The sequence below is a fragment of the Schistocerca nitens genome, chromosome 5 (genome assembly GCF_023898315.1).
Source record: "Schistocerca nitens isolate TAMUIC-IGC-003100 chromosome 5, iqSchNite1.1, whole genome shotgun sequence".
Lineage (NCBI taxonomy): Eukaryota > Metazoa > Arthropoda > Insecta > Orthoptera > Acrididae > Schistocerca > Schistocerca nitens.
Window position 1 is genome coordinate 226,866,724 of NC_064618.1, and position 16,494 is coordinate 226,883,217.

Consider the following 16,494-nt stretch of genomic DNA (forward strand, 5'->3'; position numbering starts at 1 on the left):
CACTTTGGTGTGTATGATGCTGTTGCGACTTTCAATGATGGCAACATTGTAAGGTGCAAGGTATTTAGAAATATGGGAATGAAGATAGGTTCTAACATGGTACGAGCGATGCTTGCTTTAGACAAGGAACGCCTTCGGGCTGCAGACAGGGCTGTAAATAGTCTAGAAATACAAGCAAGAGTAAACAGGAGGAGGAACAAGAGGAAGTTGGAGGAGGAGTTTGCAGAGGATGAAGATAATCCATCCTATGGACCTGGAATGCACTAAAAAGTTAATCCAATCTTTGTCGCTCGATTCCCAAAACTTTTATTTTCTCATAGTAATTACATGTTTTCTAAGGATCTTCCAAACATATTTGTTTCAAACTTTCAGTAAATGTTACACAGTACCTTCTGCATAATTTAACACAGCCTTTTTCCAAAAAACTGTATATTTTTGAATATATAAATAAAAAATTGCAAAAAAATGTAGTGAATTTTCATTACAATTGAAAAAAAATCATCTTTAATAACTGAAATAAACTTTTGTAAAATCCCTGTGTTAAGTTGTAGCCCATATTCCAATAAATAATCTGTAAAAAGTTCAACTTCCTACCTCAAATACTTTGTGAGGAAAGATGTAATTTATAAGCGTTATTTTAACATTGCAAGTATAGGGCGTTCCGGAGTCCCTTAATGTCCTTATGCAGCTGACAGCAGTGATCTCTTCCCTTCCCTTTCCTTTCTTCCCCTAACCACCTTCAATTTGCACATACTGCATCACAGAAGGTTCTTGCGGACATGTCCGAAAGAACAGACACCACGCGCTCATATAATTAGAGTTCAACGTGTATGCGGCGCAGCGTTACCATCACTACCAGTGCTCCTCTGATGGATGCAGCTCCCACGACCGGCCCGTCGTTCATAGCCGTCCGTATTTCATCGAACAATTAGCGTCAGCCGGGCACATTTCCGAAGCAATGAATATTCCCCACCTGCTAGCCACTAAGCGTTTTACCAACGTAATTGATACGTCCCGCCGACAATTGTGAAAAGTTAAAAACTGCTCCGGCAGCGCTAACGATGTGCCCGCGGGATTTATATTTCCTGGGAGCAGTAACACTTCGTCTTTATGAAGGTGTCATACCCGTAAAACGGATGGGCGGTTTTAAATAGCCCGCTCTTGGATTTCAAGGGCGGCGAGCGTCGTTATACGCAAGTTTAAGCGGACGAGGACGGATCGCAGTGCATTTCGTCCGACGGAAATAGAGCGGGGACACTTCTCCCCATCTCGCTGTGTCGCTCACAGGACGCAGGGCGCTCTCTATTAACGTCGCGGAAGAACGGAAATGTGATGATGCTTTCACTCTCATAATTAACAGCCTCCCATTCTTTCAAACTCACTCCCTAAGTTCTTCAATTTTAAAGCATCATCATATTTCCATTTCATATGTCACTCGGAATTCTTGCTGTATGTGACGAAGTACATTTGTTTTTTAACTATCTCGGCTACAGTACCACACGTGATGCGATCAGACGTTGGCAGGAAGCAAAATACTGACGCTAATTATGTACAGAAGAATAGAAAAACTTGTAGTAGCTAACGTCGGGGAAGATACGTTCCGGAGAAATATATCTTACAAGACATGTTGAAGGAAAGTAAACCTAGATCTGTAGCATTCATAGACACAGAAAAAGCTAACAGTGTTGACGGGAATATACTTTATGAAATTTTGAAGTTACCAAGTGTAAACAACTTGGAGCGAAAGGTTATCTATCGTAGAAGCCAGACGGTAGTTAGGAGTCGACGGACTTGAAAGGCAAGCAATAGTTGAAAAGGAGTGCGACGAGGTTGATATTTAGAAGTTTTCCAGTGATATAGTAATTCTGTTAGAGACGACAAAGCACTTGGACAATCAGTTGAACGGTGTGGACAGTATCTTGAAAATAAGTCGTGACCGTCCACAAAAGTAAAACAAACGTAGTAGGCTGTCGTCCAGTTAAATCAGACGATGGTGAGTGCTTTAGATTAGGAAATGAGACAATAAAAGTAATAGATGAGTTTGCAATTTGCGCAGCAAAATCACTGAAACTTGTTAACATCGAATATAAAGTTTTTAGGAAACGTTTTCGGAAGATATTTCTCAAAAGTGTCGCCTTGCATGGAAATGAAATGCACCTTTGCAGATCATACAGGAATAGAATATGAGCTTTGGGGTTACCGCGCTACAAAAGAATTCTGAAGATTAGATCGAATAACTAATGAAGAGATAGTGAATCGAATCGAGGAGAAAAGAAATTTATGGCAAAACTTGACTAAAAGTAGGTATTGACTGATAGAACACATTTTGTGTGTGTGAAATCTTGTGGGATTTAACTGCTAGGTCATAAGTCCCTAAGCTTACACACTACTTAACCTAAACTATCCTAAGGACAAACACGCACATCCATGCCCGAGGGAGGACTCGAATCTCCGCCGGGATCAGCCGCACAGTCCATGACTGCAGCGCCTGAGACCGCTCGGCTAATCGCGCGCGGCTGAACACATTCTGGGGTATCAGTGTGTTGTCAGTTAGGAAATGTGGGGGCGAATGATTGTAGACATGCAGGTCCGAAAGAACATTGCATCGTACCTCATAACATCACAGGCACTCGTATTTCGTATTTATTCGCCAATACCAGGCCCACGACTCTCAACAAATACGTCCTTCCTGGCCGGGAATATGCGTAATGCACGAGTTGGGTCTGGTAGTGATTGGTGCACGGATAACAAAAGCGGTTAAGGCGCTCCCATAAAGCGGGAAATCCAGGATTGGGTCCCTGTCTGGCACAGATATTCATTGTCATCAGCCGTTGAAGGTTCATGGTTCATATTCGCAATTTGCAAACACATTTCCTGTATTGTAGAGGTAGTCCAAACTTGAGTAATGTAAGCTGGCTGAAATGGATGTGGGTTACAGTTTTTCTTCAGAAATGTAGAGGCTTGTACAGAATAGCGTGGGAAGCTGCTTCAAATTAGTCTTCGGATTGGACAGCAAAAGAAAAACTACAATAGCCAGATTAATGCTAATAATAACTCCGCTCCAACAGGCCACGAAGGACCAACGTTACCGACCGACCGCCGTGTTATCCTCAGCTCAGGGGCGTCAATGCATGCGGATATGGAGGGCCACGTGGTCAGCACACCGCTCTCCCGGCCGTATGTCAGTTTACGAGACCGGAGCTGCTACTTCTCAATCAAGTAGCGCCTCAGTTTGCACCCCGCATGCCAACAGCGCTCGGCAGTCCTGATGGTCACCTATTCCTGTGCTAGCCCAGCCCGACAGCGATTAACTTCGGTGACCTGACGGGAACCAGTGTTACCACTGCGGCAAGGCCGTTGGCCTATGCTAACAATAATTGATATTTACGGAAAATACCACGCTATGATTCATTTACTGATGAATAACGTAAAATGTGCGTATGGCATTTTTGGCCGGGAGTCTTCTTTTTGGGGAGTTCGGCCGCGTGTTTGAAGTCTTTACTTGATTCATCTTCGACAACTTGCGCGTCGGTAATGGTAGGAACACATACAAGCAGTCCCGAGAGGAGAAAATCCCCGATGTGGCCGGGAATGGAACCCGGGCCCCCTTGGTACTAACGTTAACCACAACACAACTAGCTGCTGACTGAATAGAGTAGTTAGTTCGGCGCTACACCGGTGTCGGGCGATGCGCGACACATTATGCGCAACGGATAACGCGAAATTTTTGAAGGACGTGATCGCGTAAGAGTGGTTCGCCCCACTACATTGAACTTAAGCAAGGTTGGGATGTGATGGATTTGGATCAGGGAGGTTCGCCGTTTACGTAAGTACAATGAATGTCTTGCTAAATACATCGACATTTTAAGCAAAAATATTAGTGTACAAAGATATGTCCCATGTAATGATACTTAAATGTTGTACTTTTATGTTAGGTTGTGTTATTGGGACTTTGGAATAAAAATCCCCGCAATTTGTGGATGTGAAATTGCACTAGTTTACATATACAGGGTGTTTCAAAAATGACCGGTATATTTGAAACGGCAATAAAAACTAAACGAGCAGCGATAGAAATACACCGTTTGTTGCAATATGCTTGGGACAACAGTACATTTTCAGGCAGACAAACTTTCGAAATTACAGTAGTTACAATTTTCAACAACAGATGGCGCTGCAAGTGATGTGAAAGATATAGAAGACAACGCAGTCTGTGGGTGCGCCATTCCGTACGTCGTCTTTCTGCTGTAAGCGTGTGCTGTTCACAACGTGCACGTGTGCTGTAGACAACATGGTTTAGTCCTTAGAACAGAGGATTTTTCTGGTGTTGGAATTCCACCGCCTAGAACACAGTGTTGTTGTAACAAGACGAAGTTTTCAACGGAGGTTTAATGTAACCAAAGGACCGAAAAGCGATACAATAACGGATCTGTTTGAAAAATTTCAACGGACTGGGAACGTGACGGATGAACGTGCTGGAAAGGTAGGGCGACTGCGTACGGCAACCACAGAGGGCAACGCGCAGCTAGTGCAGCAGGTGATCCAACAGCGGCCTCGGGTTTCCGTTCGCCGTGTTGCAGCTGCGGTCCAAATGACGCCAACGTCCACGTATCGTCTCATGCGCCAGAGTTTACACCTCTATCCATACAAAATTCAAACGCGGCAACCCCTCAGCGCCGCTACCATTGCTGCACGAGAGACATTCGCTAACGATATAGTGCACAGGATTGATGACGGCGATATGCATGTGGGCAGCATTTGGTTTACTGACGAAGCTTATTTTTACCTGGACGGCTTCCTCAATAAACAGAACTGGCGCATATGGGGAACCGAAAAGCCCCACGTTGCAGTCCCGTCGTCCCTGCATCCTCAAAAAGTACTGGTCTGGGCCGCCATTTCTTCCAAAGGAATCATTGGCCCATTTTTCAGATCCGAAACGATTACTGCATCACGCTATCTGGACATTCTTCGTGAATTTGTGGCGGTACAAACTGCCTTAGACGACACTGCGAACACCTCGTGGTTTATGCAAGACGGTACCCGGTCACATCGCACGGCCGACGTCTTTAATTTCCTGAATGAATATTGCGATGATCGTGTGATTGCTTTGGGCTATCCGAAACATACAGGAGGCGGCGTGGATTGGCCTCCCTATTCGCCAGACATGAAACCCTGTGACTTCTTTCTGTGGGGACACTTGAAAGACCAGGTGTACCGCCAGAATCCAGAAACAATTGAACAGCTGAAGCAGTACATCTCATCTGCATGTGAAGCCATTCCGCCAGACACGTTGTCAAAGGTTTCGGGTAATTTCATTCAGAGACTACGCCATATTATTGCTACGCATGGTGGATATGTGGAAAACATCGTACTATAGAGTTTCCCAGACCGCAGCGCCATCTGTTGTTGAAAATTGTAACTACTGTAATTTCGAAAGTTTGTCTGCCTGAAAATGTACTGTTGTCCCAAGCATATTGCAACAAATGGTGTATTTCTATCGCTGCGCGTTTAGTTTTTATTGCCATTTCAAATATACCGGTCATTTTTGAAACACCCTGTATAAGAAAAGCTTCTTTTATTGACTCACGAACAAGTACATTTATGCGTGTTAGTACTTGTTTTGTTGGAGTGGTTAGTGCTATAACGTCTAGCCAGAAGATTCTATTACAGCCGTAGTCGTTATCTCGGATTTTGAAATACGAAGAGGTTCTAACATATCAGATATATAGAGAATTACTCGAGAAAAACAATGATGTCTTTCAGTTGAGAAAAGCTTTATTCATTCTGTATTTATGACTGATGTTTGATAAGATGGGTGACAGCTGATGGCTTTAACACGAGCCGAACGCACTGAAATAGTCCCGATGCCAGGACGGGAAAATAGCTGTGGCAGAAAAAATCAACGAACGCCAGCCAGAAAGACCGTCCGTTATCCAGAGTGCGGTGATGAAACTTCTTGCGAAATTCCTTGAAACTGGCTGCGTCGCAGACAAATCGAAAGCTGATATTCGAAATGGCAGCCACTATGCTACCATAGATCAGTAAGAGTCGGTGGTTCAGTACTCGTCGCTTCTCACAGGAAAGTGGGGTGCACTGGACACTAATAATGAGAGTTGCTTAAATTATATGAAGAATGGGTGAAGGAGATGATAACGCTCTTACAATGCGCTGGGAAGCACATCGAGCTCGTTTTGTAGATTTTGTATGTTGTCACCAGGACTTGCATCGCTCTGTACAAAATGCGACGTACTCGTAATTCGAGAATGAGCAAAGCCGCACTCGAAAGACACTAACGATTTCGTCGTCTAATTGTGTTTTTTTTTTTTTTATGTCACATAACCTCATTTCGGTTTGAAACTTTTGAGTTGCATTCAAGAGGGGAACTACCATAATGGCCGCCGTGTTGGTGAGATAGCCTCACCGGTTCCGCCATCCCGTTCCTCTACCATCTCATACAACGTGGCTTTAAAATTCCGTTTATTAACCAGCTATTGTTTTGAAAGGGTGTGTCAACACCAACCTGTACTACTAGACTAGGAAATGTGAAACTGTGGATAATGAAACTGTTTTCTAAGTTTCTTTCACTAAAGTACAATTTTTGTTTCTCGTTCTTAATAAGCACCGGCCGGGATGGCCGAGCGGTTCTAGGCGCTACAGTCTGGAACCGCGCGACCGCTACGGTCGCAGGTTCGAATCCTGCCTCGGGCATGGATGTGTGTGATGTCCTTAGATTAGTTAGGTTTGAGTAGTTCTATATTCTAGGGGACTGATGACCTCAGAAGTTAAGTCCCATAGTGCTCAGAGCCATTTGAACCATTTTTTTAAAAAAGCTGTACTTATATAAATAATTCACTTAAACGTAGGTGCAATCCCCTCACTTGCAGTGAGAATTAATGAATCTATTCATGACTTGGTGGTTGATGGCACGTAATATTGTATAAACCAGAGTACTTTCACGTAGTCAGGAAAAAAAACGGAGTGTACTGACAATAACAACAATGCCATCACCTTCTATCAGGTTCTGTCTTCCGTCTCCCGATCAAAGGGTTATGTAATGTACTTGCAGTTATTCTCTCCATTGCTCAGCCGTATAGTGATAACTGGCGGCAGTTTATTTGGACTGCTTTCGGGACAAAACAAAAATATTTCACGTGCGAGAGTATTGGTACAGAAATACAGCAGGTAGTCGCCGCTGTTGAGCAAAAAACGTTAGCACCTGTTATCGACGTATTCGAACAATGCGTGCCACGAGCAGTTATCACATTTGCGGACTGACAGCGGTTCACTCAAAACTTGTGTGCGACAGTTTCCAAGCGGCGTGTACTGCGGACGTCCGGTTTGTCTGTGTCACAGTTGCCGGAAATGTTTTCTTTTATTCGCTGCAAAATTTCGCGTTTTGAAATATTACACAAGGGGAATATTCGAACGATTCTGTGGCTGAACGGCTGCGATAAAAATGAATAGGGCACGATACAGAGTGTAGAGCAATTCTAACTGATGTAACATACCTTTATAATACGAGAGCACGAAACTTCCTAGATGAGTTGCTTTGTGATACATCTTTGGTTCTGAAGCTTCTCAGATCACATTTACTTCCTCCACATATCCATAATACCGGGTGATCAAAAAGTCAGTATAAATCTGAAAACTTAATAAACCACGGAATAATGTAAATGTTGTTGTTGTCGTCTTCAGTCCTGAGACTGGTTTGATGCAGCTCTCCATGCTACGCTATCCTGTGCAAGCTTCTTCATCTCCCAGTACTTACTGCAACCCACATCCTTCTGAATCTGCTTAGTGTATTCATCTCTTGGTCTCCCTCTACGATTTTTACCCTCCACGCTTCCCTCCAATGCTAAATTTGTGATCCCTTGATGCCTCAGAACATGTCCTACTAACCGGTCCCTTCTTTTTGTCAAGTTGTCCCACATACTCCTCTTCTCCCCAATTTTATTCAATACTTCATCATTAGTTATGTGGTCTACCCATCTAATCTTCAGCATTCTTCTGTAGCACCACATTTCGAAAGCTTCTATTCTCTTCTTGTCCAAACTATTTATCGTCCATGTTTCACTCCCATACATGGCTACACTCCATACAAATACTTTCAGAAACGACTTCCTGACACTTAAATCTATACTCGATGTTAACAAATTTCTCTTCTTCAGAAACGCTTTCCTTGCCATTGCCAGTCTACATTTTATATCCTCTCTACTTCGACCATCATCAGTTATTTTGCTCCCCAAATAGCAAAACTCCTTTACTACTTTAAGTGTCTCACTTCCTAATCTAATTCCCTCAGCATCACCCGACTTAATTCGACTACATTCCATTATCCTCGTTTTGCTTTTGTTGATGTTCATCTTATATCCTCATTTCAAGACACTGTCCATTCCATTCAACTGTTCTTCCAAGTCCTTTGCTGTCTCTAATAGAATTACAATGTCATCGGCGAACCTCAAAGTTTTTATTTCTTCTCCATGGATTTTAATACCTACTCCGAATTTTTCTTTTGTTTTCTTTACTGCTTGCTCAATATACAGATTGAATAACATCGGGGAGAGGCTACAACCCTGTCTCACTCTCTTCCCAACTGCTGCTTCCCTTTCATGCCCCTCGACTCTTATAACTGCCATCTGGTTTCTGTACAAATTGTAAATAGCCTTTCGCTCTCTGTTCAAATGGTTGAAATGGCTCTGAGCACTATGGGACTTAACTGCTGAGGTCATTAGTCCCCTAGAACTTAGAACTAGTTAAACCTAACTAACCTAAGGACATCACAAACATCCATGCCCGAGGCAGGATTCGAACCTGCGACCGTAGCGGTCTCGCGGTTCCAGTCTGCAGCGCCTTTAACCGCACGGCCACTTCGGCCGGCTCGCTCTCTGTATTTTACCCCTGCCACCTTTAGAATTTGAAAGAGAGTATTCCAGTCAACTTTGTCAAAAGCTTTCTCTAAGTCTACAAATGCTAGAAACGTAGGTTTGCCTTTTCTTAATCTTTCTTCTAAGATAAGTCGTAAGGTCAGTATTGCCTCACGTGTTCCAGTAATTCTACGGAATCCAATCTGATCTTCCCCGAGGTCGGCTTCTACCAGTTTTACCATTCGTCTGTAAAGAATTCGCGTTAGTATTTTGCAGCTGTGACTTATTAAACTGATAGTTCGGTAATTTTCACATCTGTCAACACCTGCTTTCTTTGGGATTGGAATTATTATATTCTTCTTGAAGTCTGAGGGTATTTCGCCTGTCGCATACATCTTGCTCACCAGATGGTAGAGTTTTGTCAGGACTGGCTCTCCCAAGGCCATCAGTAGTTCTAATGGAATGTTGTCTACTCCCGGGGCCTTGTTTCGACTCAGGTCTTTCAGTGCTCTGTCAAACTCTTCACGCAGTATCGTATCTCCAATCTCATCTTCATCTACATCCTCTTCCATTTCCATAATATTGTCCTCAAGTACATCGCCCTTGTATAGACCCTCTATATACTCCTTCCACCTTTCTGCTTTCCCTTCTTTGCTTAGAACTGGGCTTCGATCTGTGCTCTTGATGTTCATACAAGTGGTTCTCTTTTCTCCAAAGGTCTCTTTAATTTTCGTGTAGAGAGAGGTAAAAATTGACACACATGCTTGGAATGACATGTGGTTTTATTAGAACCAAAAAAGAAAAGTATTGCTAGACGCGTGAAAGATCTCTTGCGCGCGTCGTTTGGCAATGATCGTGTGCTCAGCCACCACTTTCGTCATGCTTGGCCTCCCAGGTCCCCAGACCTCAGTTCGTGCGATTATTGGCTTTGGGGTTATCTGAAGTCGCAAGTGTATCGTGATCGACCGACATCTCTAGGGATGCCGAAAGGCAACATCCGACGCCAATGCCTCACCATAACTCCGGACATGCTTTACAGTGCTGTTCACAACATAATTCCTCGACTACAGCTATTGTTGAGGAATGATGGTGGACATATTGAGCATTACCTGTAAAGAACATCATCTTTGCTTTGTCTTACTTCGTTAGGCTAGTTATTGCTATTCTGATCAGATGAAGCGCCATCTGTCGGACATTTTTTGAACGTTTGTATTTTTTTGGATCTAATAAAACCCCATGTCATTCCAAGCATGTGTGTCAATTTGTACCTCTCTATCTACATTATTCCGTGATTTTTTCAGTTTTCAAATTTATACTGACTGTTTCATCACCCGGTTGGTATATCCTGTAGTCGAGAGGGAGGTCGTTTAAATGTGTGGCAGGTAGCGAAACATTTTCAGGGGAGCCGATTGAAAGGTCACTACAGTCTGTCTGACGAACAGGTTTCAGGGGGGTAACTGCGGCTGACAACGATCTTGAGACAGCTGCAGTCGCTTGCTCTGTTTCAGAAGATGCCTCTCCGCCTGTAAGGTCCGGGCCTTCGCAGAATGCGTGCACTGTTTGCATAGTGGGTGAGTCATGCCAGATGTGGAACGGTTCCTTCAGGATGTCGATGCAGCTGCAGTTTGTGGCTCATGCCGGTACTGAAGATGTGATCGGGAGGGATTCCCCTGTTTCCGGCGGATATCTGAAATAAAGGCAGCCACTCTTGCTTGCAAGACGAAGGCGGGCTTCGCAATCTTTAGCATCGTTGAGAGCGAGAGGACCAACTGCAGACCTTTGATAGGCTGTCGAGTGGAGGGTATGAATCAGAGGCGACCGTGTAGGCTGTAGTTTCCTTCAACTGCACTACATGGAGAGGTCTCAGGTTGTGCTGAACAAATCAGGAGATAGTAGCGGGGACTGTGACAAATGGACTGGGCCGTCTTTTAAGTTAGTGTCTCGGAAAAGCACAAATTGGGGTTCACTCGTGAAAGGAGCAGGTAAAACACAGGACGAGGGTGCACATAGGAAACATTGGTATTATAGTTGTCAATTGTCGTACGTGTGTCGAGAATCAACCAGAGCTCCAAGCCTTCAAAGAAAGAACTGAATCTGAAATAGTTACAGCTGGCTAAGGCCGGAGATAAATCAACCGAATTTTTTACCAGGGACCTAGCAGTGTTCAGAAAAGATAGATTAAATTCAGTCTGTGGTGGCATGATTTTTGGTGTTAGAAGCACTTTATCTTGTGCTGAAATTGAAGTAGATGGATGCTGTGAGATATTATGGGCAGAGCTTACATTCGACATCCGGAATAAATTACTAATTGTTTCCTTTCATCGACCTGATATATTATAGTTGGTGGGGTTTTCAAGGAAAATTTGATACTCATTTGGAATACGTGTCCGACTCACAGTTGTAGCTGACTTCAACCTTCCATCGATATGTTGGCAAAAGCACGAGTTTAATGTCGATGGTCGTCACTCCGAAGATGCTTTACTCGCCATGATGCTACAGGAGTCGGTGCCTCCTATCGAGCTTTCAAATGCCTTATCCAGTCAATAAAGAGGTATCTGTAGTTTATTGAGGGTTCTGAAAAACGATGGATCTCACTGTTTTCCTCTTACAGAAGTCGCTCCTAGAGATTTATGGAGTGATGACAGATAAAAGAACTGAAGGACCGACAGACCTCATGCTCGTAACTAGCCGTTGGGGGGACCGATCTACTCGAAACTCCTGTTAATGTGTTGTAAATAGAGTTAAATTTCCACATCTTCATAAATATTTATACAGATAATTTGACAAATTAAAGATCTGTGCCGGATCAGGATGCGAACACTATCACTACGTTCTGTGGGCAGTGCGTCGCTATTCAGTCAGTCAGATCACGTGTCACGGATCAACGCGAAGCATAAACCTGTCTAGGGTTTCTCCCCTTTCTATGAAAGAAAAGCTGTAGCGATGTCCGACAAGCATTCTCATCTGTCCAAATGCTGAAGAATTGCGAGTTTCTGAGCTGGACTTATAAACAATACGTTTAACCTTAATTAGCTGGAATGCGAAAAAATTACAACTCCCAAAATCCCTGTACTCTACAGGGAGGAAAATATGTTGTGGATTTCATTTTATCAATTATTTTTCAGGTATTATTATTTATAGAAGAAACTTAGTTGTTTATCAGCGTCCACGCGTCTGCGATGGAAACAAAATCGACAGATGTAATTTCCAGAATACACAAGATAACGTGATATAATGAGTATAAATGATGTAGTAAAAAGCGTCGGAAGCTCTTTACGACTGTTCGCAAATGACGCGGTTGTCTATAAGAAAGTAGCAACGCCAAACGACAATATAGATTTGTAGAATGACGTACAGAGGGTTGATGAATCGCGCAGGCTCTAGCAGCCGACCCTGAACATAAATAAATGTAACACATTGCGCAGACATGGGAAAAGAAATCCACTACTGTACAGCTACACCACTGATGACATATTTGTGGTGTCACCGCAAGGCACCACACTGGCTAGTTTGTAGGCATCAAATCGGCCGCGGTCCGTCAGTACACATCGGACCCGCGAGTCGCCACTGTCGACGCTAGCAGACCGAGCGCCGCCACTCGGCTGGTCTTACGAGACAAGCTAGCGCACTGGCCAGTTCTACAGCCGACTTTAATAGGGATGGTTCACTCGTTATAGCTCCAGATATCTCATTTGCAGAGACGCTAGTTAGCATAGCCTTCAGCTAAGTCAGTAGCTACGACCTAGCCAGGCGCCACATACAGTTTATGCATTGACAATTGATCTATATGCGTGAAGCAATCAGAATTGTAAAGAAGTATTCGCAGTTCAGTAAATAACTGCACTTGTAAATATTATTGTACAAAGTCAAGATCGACGTTCACCGTTGATGCTGAATTAAAGCTAAGTATTTAATTGTATTCCTGTCTACTAACTTTCTAATCACCTAAGATGTTCCAAATACATCCCATCAAGTATAGTTCTTTGATCCTCACGGCAGCCTACTTGATAAACGCGTGCTGTTAATGGCCACACCTTGTGATCAGACTAAGAGTCAAATTGCGTGACTCAGCCGTGTTACACTTTTTCCATGAGGCCCATAGTTCCGCCTCATACATAACAGTAGTATTGGAAACAGTATTTGCCAACCACTATGGCCGAGCGGTTCTAGGCGCTTCAGTCTTGAACCGCACGACCGCTACGGTCGCAGGTTCGAATCCTGCCTCGGGCATGGATGTGTGTGATGCCCTTCTGTTAGTTAGGTTTAAGTAGTTCTAAGTTTAGGGGACTGATGACCTCAGATATTAAGTCCCATAGCGCCCAGAGCCATTTGAACCATTTGAAGTTGCACTGTATCTTGGCGGAGCACGCCTGCCCATAGAACGTGCCGCGGAGAAATGCCACCGAGTGCTGGTTGGGGGACAAGGCTAGGCCTGTGCGAGGGCCTGTTTGTGTTTATAAAGAGCTGTCCCGTCTGCTTGTTGCTAGCCGCGTCCCCTGATGACAAAGCTGTGCAGAATTGGGTCTTGACCTCCTTAACCTTAGGGACAGCATCCTGATGGCGCTGTCCACACAAATCAAGCTCCCAGCACTGTAGCGTCACGCGATATGAGACTGTAAACACGAGTGTCAGGCGAGTACATACGTTTGCTAGTTTACGTGCATCAGACATCCTCAAATCTCTCTCTCTCTCTATCTCTCTCGTTCTCCATGTGTCCATCTTCCTCCCTCCCTCTTCGTCTCGGTATCTCCGTTTTGGAATACGTATCCAATTTCGTTTGAGGTATTTATGGACAGAGCTCAAACAAAATTTCAATCTATCCTCTCTCCCTCCCGAAGTTTTCCTATTTCGGAATGTGTATTTGTTTTTGAGATGTAGATTCAGTTGAGCCTAAAAAAAATCTTAAACAGTAGAAATGGACTTCTGAAGAAGATCAACAAGAATTTCTAGAAAGTAAAAATAAGAAACGACGAAATAATAAATAGAATGGAAGTAAGAGAAAGAATACACGACGTGATAGAAGGAAGTTATAACGGTACGGGAATGTTAAGAAGAATGGAAGAAATCAGAATTCCGAAAATGGTCCTGGAATGGGAGCCAGAGGGAAAGAAGAGAAGAAGACGCCTTATGACCACCTGGCTCCAAAATGTACGACTAACAATGAGAAAACTTGGCGCAGAGGAAGAAGATATACAAGATCGAAATACATGGAGGGTCATCCTGAGCAGATAAATTAAGATCTTATGTAAAATATGTAATAATTTCTGGCTTTTTATTAAGTTGGAGAAAAACCTTTGTATAGAGGAAAATCTCAAGAAATAATAAAAAAGACACAGTTGAGACAAAATGCTTCTGTCTCTGTCTTCACATGTGGCACACAATGTCAACGAAAAATATCAATTTATGTATCGCCCTTTTCCCAAAAGCACTGCGATCTGTAGACTACTATACGGAGGAAGCACTTTCAGAAGTGTGAAGCTATTTTTAATGGTTCAAATGGCTCTGAGCACTATGGGACTTAACATCTAAGGTCATCAGTCCCCTAGAACGTAGAACTACTTAAACCTAACCAACCGCCTAGAACCGCTCGGCTACACCGGCCGGCAGCTATTTTTAATGGATAATATGGTATACAAGGAAACGTCGGCCTTGCGTTTAACAATTGTAACAGGTGCTTTCGCGAATCATTTGTCTACAAACATTGAAATGTATTACGTCAATATATAATTATGGGAAACCGAAGAGTTTACAATATTTCAATTTAAGAAAAAAAAATGAAACCTGGCACACAAAAATGAAAAGTATAGTATTCATTCAGGAATATACTAGCCTCTTTCCGTATCATAATTTGTGTATCAGTATTTCAAAATGTTTATCAGTCATACCGTTAAGTACGACAGTTCAACAGCAGACCACTAATGCAGTATTTACTTGCGAATGGAGGCGAAGCGGCGTACTGCTCGCAGCGAGATAAACAGAGAGGCAACCTTTAGATTATAAAGGGTTTAGCAGTTTTAGGTGGGATGTTTTGAACTATATTTGCTTAAGATACCAGTAAAGGTCGGAACTGAACTACCACGTTCACTACGCTGCCACGTTATAGTGTCCGCACTGTCTTAGAATGGATAAGAGTCGGTAAATAGTGCAACAATTTGTAAGGAAGCTTTGCGATTTCTATTGTCCCCTTCGTGTCGAAAGCTTACTTGTAAACAATTTTCGATTTTCCAGTATCTGTATTTCCCAAAAAGACAAAGCAAATTCTTTTTGTGGTATTAAATCATTTGCACGAGTCACGCTGCTAATTTAATATTCTGAAATTCACTGTTGTTGGTTGTCTGTTTGTCTAAGCACTTGACATTTAAGACTAAAAAAAATCTATTACCCCTGTCATCCACTGCATGATCATTAACCTGTAACTTGCCGAGTGAAACCTAGAAACGGCTTCATCGCTAGGACTCAATTACTGGAGGGAACACTGCTGTCTAACCACATCAGATGCAAGAGTAAGCTTGGGCCGGATATTCCTGCAAAGGAAGGGCTAGCCCCAGGAAACGACGTCCCTACCCTGTTCGGAAATCACTCAGTAGCCTTAGGATGAACGTCTCCCCCGCTGCAAGATCAACAGGCAAAATTAAGGCATTCTTCCAGATGATGGAAACCTGTCGTGTGAGCGGAATAGCACAATATTCGGGTTACTTGCTAACATACCGGAACAGTCGTGCAGAACACAGTAGTTAACGGGACAAATAAAAAGGTCATCGGGATGCTATCTTCTGGAAATGCTGACCGGATAGGAAATGAATCAGTTTAAAAAAATTACTGGAGTAGTCAATTGATAGAATAATATTATCATGAAAATAGGCAATAGTCTCTGATAACATTTATGTTCGTAAAGAAGAGAACCAAGCGTCACAAACAAAATTCTAAGCTAGAAAGGCCCATTAAAACATCAAAGGATTATGTAGCGACAGTTAGTTCGACTCATTAACACAGATGTAATATCAAAAGCATAGTGCCATAGGCCATACGACTCGCCAGGGTAGCCGAGCGCGCTAACACGCTGCTTCCTGGACTCTGACAGGCGCGCCGGCTCCATATCGAATCCGCCCGGCGGATTAACGACTAGAGCCGGTGTGCCGCCCAGCCTGGATGTGGTTTTTAGGTGGTTTTCCACATCCCTCTAGATGAATTCCGGGCTGGTCCCCACGTTCCGCCTCAGTTACATGCGTCGCAGACATTTGACACACTTCCGCACTATTTCACGATTTACACTAGACACAGACAGTTGGGGTACACTGATTCCGTCTTGGGGGGTACGAGGTGGCGGCAGGAAGGACATCCGGCCATCCCCAACACGAACACTGCCAAATCCGTTGTAACCACGCCGACCCTGTGATCGCTGCGGGACTATGGCGTAAGTGAAAGAAAGAAAGCAAGAAAATGCCATAGGCCATACGGTCAATCATCCTGCTGCAATCACAGGACTAAACGCAGTGCCTTCGAAGGAGGTTAAATATTCTCTTTGTATTCAGTAAGAAACAAACTGCGGGAGAGTTGGAAAAAACAGAATTCAAAGTTTCTTTTCTGAAAAGGAAGACGTACTATTATCTTTGCGAAACAGCAGTCCAAATGC